This window comes from Nematolebias whitei, chromosome 19 (assembly GCF_014905685.2).
Source record: "Nematolebias whitei isolate Nwh7 chromosome 19, NemWhi1, whole genome shotgun sequence".
Classification (NCBI taxonomy): Eukaryota; Metazoa; Chordata; class Actinopteri; order Cyprinodontiformes; family Rivulidae; genus Nematolebias; species Nematolebias whitei.
The window spans coordinates 35,347,306-35,351,809 of record NC_056516.1 but is presented as its reverse complement, the minus strand read 5'-3'; the positions used below and the strand labels follow the sequence as shown (position 1 = coordinate 35,351,809).

The window sequence follows — 4,504 nt, the reverse complement described above, 5'->3', positions numbered from 1 at the left end:
GAGTGCCAAGAGTGCCAAGAAAGCCAAGAGTGCCAAGAGTGCCAAGAGAGCCAAGAGTGCCAAGAGTGCCAAGAGTGCCAAGGGTGCCAAGAGTGCCAAGAGTGCCAAGAAAGCCAAGAGTGCCAAGAGTGCCAAGAAAGCCAAGAGTGCCAAGAGAGGGAAAGGGGAAGGGGCTCAAAGCTCTCTGATCTTTCTTAAGTAGGTGTGGCTGAAAAAGCCACAGCCCAAAACAATTAAAGGCTGATCAGCCAACTCAGAACCCAAGACATGACCAAAGGGACAAAACAATAAGGCCAATGTGCCCTAGGCACATGACAGCACATACACAACAGAAATACCCCATACAAATTTCACACAAATCTAAAATGTATTATTTGTATAAGTGCAACCTTGAAGTTGTTGCCCTTTGCTCTGTTTTTCATTGAGCCAGGGGAAACTCCTGCCTGTGTGGCTGGTTGTTCCACCCACACATCAGCAGGAGGTTTCCTCCATCCAGTTTTCTTTTTGATTAAATCAAAGGAGCAACTCGACCAGCCTCTCCTGTTTCTGTTACATAAAACAATCTTTACTAAACGTCAAGAGAGTAATGGCACCTCACACTCCTGTTGACTCATAATGGAGAAAGAAAAGGTGTGACCTGTAGGTATTACAGATATTACTGGTAAATTAAGTCAACAGTTTTAAGTGTTTTATGGTCCGTTACAAAAAGACAGGAGACAGAACTGGAAGTGGCAGAAATTACAATGTTCAGGTTCTTCTTGGGCGAGACAAGGATGGATGAGATTAGGGATGAGATCATTAGAGATACAGCACAGGTTGAAAAACTGGAAGATAAAGAGGGACCAGACTGAGATGGTTTGGACATGTCCAGAGGAGGAACAGTAGGTATATTAGTAGAAGGATGTTAGAAATGCAACAAAGAGGAGATAGATGGATGCAGTTAGAGAGGACATGGAGGTAGTTGAAGTGAGGACAGAGTGAGACAGAGGAGGACGACTCACTGTAGAGACCCCTGAAGAGGGAGCAGCTGAAAGAAGAAGATATAAATGCAAACACTTTGAACTTCATCTGATTACACTTTGCCACCTAATCCATTTCTTTGACTTGTTCAGTCTAAATTAATTCTGAGTCAAAAATTAAAAAAATAAAGATAAAATGTCCCAGAATAAAATTTAAAAACACAATACAGTATACAAAAAGTTAAAAAGTTAATTTGTCCTTGGAAAGAAATTAAAACCTACAAGGTCTCTAATTAGAAGCAGTAGGTGAAAACTAGAGTAACCGCCTCCCCCACCACCACCACCACCACCACCACCTCTGCAGGCGACATGAGTTGATTTCCATCTATAAGATTTATCGCTTTCGGATCGAATTTGCTTTTACTTTTGTTTTGTTTGTAGTTTCTGTCTACTTTCAGTCTTTTTAGACATACTTTCGTTTTTACTTGCACTTTATTACTTTTTAAATCTGTGTTATAAAGTATTACTGGACATTTAGAGCTATTTGCTCCTTTCAGTGTACAAAAATCCAGACAGATCAGAGAGTTGGTTTGCATAATAAGAAACTTATGGCATTAATAAAACCTGTAAACTGCTTTAATAAACTCAAATTATATAATTTTGAGAAAGTAAATTTTAATAAAACCTCCATTGTCCAAATACATTTCTAAAATAATTGCTTGCAGGATAATAAAACAAGTTTTAAATACAACTAAAACCTTTTTTTTACTCATATAAAATAAAAAGTACAATTCCTTTTTTCCTTGATTCAAATAAATGTTTGTGTAATTTAATTTTATCACTGACAGACATCACGAGACTCCTCATCATTCAAATGGCTGATTTAGTTGCTGTGCCAACTATTTTTTAACTGAGAGTCTGAAGATTAGTCATAACATGAGTAGATATACATGTGTGTCATTTTAGGTTACAACATGTGACGTTCTAAAGCATTTTGAGGAAGTGAAACCAAAGACAGTGAATGGCAGAAGTCACGTTTAAGATGAGTTTTTTTTATATATAATCCGTTTACCTCAGTGGAAACCAATCAGCTTCCATGAGTTAGGATTTCTGAAGTTCTATAAATAGAGTTGTTGACGCATCACTGGAAAATTAATGCAACGTATCCGATTTCATGTCACAAGACTAAACATCAGTTCAAAACTCAATACGCCAAACAATAATGGAAGATAAAAGACATCATGAATGAGGAGAGAAAACATTCAGATCATTCAGACTGAAAAGATGAAACGATTCAAAAGAGAAGAGTCTGTCCAGAGGACCTGACTGAACCTCGTCAGACATTCAGATCATTTATTCAGAGAACTGTGATACAAATGAAAGCATAGTTTAATGATTTTTTAAAACACAAGTTTGGAAAACTGCTGTTTTTTAAATAAACATTGTAATTATTTATCCACCATAGCATTTTTCAATATTTATTCTTTATGGTATTCATTGCATTGCATTATATATATATATATATATAGTGCCTTGCAAAAGTATTCGACCCCCTTGAACTTTTCAACCTTTTGCCACATTTCAGGCTTCAAACATAAAGATATAAAATTTTAATTTTTTTATGAAGAATCAACAACAAGTGGGACACAATCGTGAAGTGGAATGAAATTTATTAGATGTGTCAAACTTTTTTAACAAATAAACAACTGAAAAGTGGGGCGTGTAATATTATCCGGCCCCCTAGCGTTAATACTTTGTAGCGCCGCCTTTTGCTGCAGTTCCAGCTGCAGTTCCAGCTGCAGTTCCAGCTGCAAGTCTCTTGGGGTTTGTCTCTATCAGTGTTGAACATGAAGACACTGAAATTCTTGCCCATTCTTTCCAACAAAACAGCTCGAGCTCAGTGAGGTTGGATGGAGAGCGTTTGTGAACAGCAGTCTTCAGCTCTTTCCACAGACTCTCGATTGGATTCAGGTCTGGACTTTGACTTGGCCATTCCAACACCTGGATACGTTTATTTGTGAACCATTCCATTGTAGATGTGTCTTTATGTTTTGGATCATTGTCTTGTTGGAAGATTAATCTTTGTCCCAGTCTCAGGTCTCTTGCAGACTCAAACAGGTTTTCTTCCAGAATGGTCCTGTATTTGGCCCCATCCATCTTCCCATCAATTCTGACCATCTTCCCTGTCCCTGCTGACGAAAAGCAGGCCCAAATCATGATGCTGCCCCCGCCATGTTTGACAGTGGGGATGGTGTGTTCAGGGTGATGAGCTGTGTCGCTTTTACGCCAAACATATCGTTTTGCATTGTGGCCAAACAGTTGGATTTTGGTTTCATGTGACCAGAGCACCTTCTTCCACATGTTTGGTGTCTCCCAGGTGCTTGTGACAAACTTCAAACAACACTTTTTATGGATATCTTTGAGAAATGGCTTTCTTCTTGCCACTCTTCCATAAAGGCCAGATTTGTGCAGTGTACGACTGATTGTTGTCCTATGGACAGACTCTCCCACCTCAGCTGTACATCTCTGCAGTTCATCCAGAGTCATCATGGGCCTCTTGGCTGCATCTCTGATCAGTCTTCTCCTTGTTCCAGATGAAAGTTTAGAGGGACGGCCGGGTCTTGGTAGATTTGCAGTGGTCTGATACTCCTTCCATTTCAATATGATTGCTTGCACAGTGCTCCTTGGGATGTTTAAAGCTTGGGAAATCTTTTTGTATCCAAATCCGGCTTTAAACTTCTCCACAACAGTATCTCAGACCTGCCTGGTGTGTTCCTTGGTCTTCATGATGCTCTCTGCGCTTTGAACAGAACTCTGAGACTATCACAGATCAGGTGCATTTATACGGATACTTGATTACACACAGGTGGATTCTATTTATCATCATCAGTCATTTGGGACAACATTGGATCATTCATAGATCCTCACTGAACTTCTGGAGTGAGTTTGCTGCACTGAAAGTAAAGGGGCCGAATAATATTGCACGCCCCACTTTTCAGTTTTTTATTTGTTAAAAAAGTTTGACACATCCAATATATTTCATTCCACTTCACGATTGTGTCCCACTTGTTGATTCTTCACAAAAAAAATAAAATTGTATATCTTTATGTTTGAAGCCTGAAATGTGGCAAAAGGTTGAAACGTTCAAGGGGGTCGAATACTTTCGCAAGGCACTGTAATTTCAAGTTTCAACAAAGTTACATATGTTGCACATTTTGTACTTGTTAGTCTCTTTGTGTCAGCTACATAAAAACTGACTTGTGTGACGTGTTTGTGTGACGTGTTGTGACTGACTTTGTGAGAATCTGTAAAGAAGATATCCCGCCACAGCAAAAGATCCCATCTGCACATTACTGCCGCTCATCCACCAACCTAAACAAAAAGGAAGAGGCAGGAAACCAGATTCACAAAAATCATGAATTTGATCTTTAATCCAAACTTTATTATTATTATATCCTCAAACTTCAGATTTTAGTGCCAGCTTGCCAATGGCCCAAATTATTTATCCATCCATCCATACATACATACATACATACATACATACA

The 4,504-nt window shown here is 38.8% G+C and overlaps 1 protein-coding gene across 1 annotated transcript in view; it reads right to left on the bottom strand.

Annotated features, from left to right (window-relative positions):
• LOC119425593 (venom phosphodiesterase 1) overlaps positions 1-4,504 on the bottom strand; it is a 46,800-nt gene that overhangs the window by 37,254 nt on the left and 5,042 nt on the right. The window lies entirely within an intron of this gene.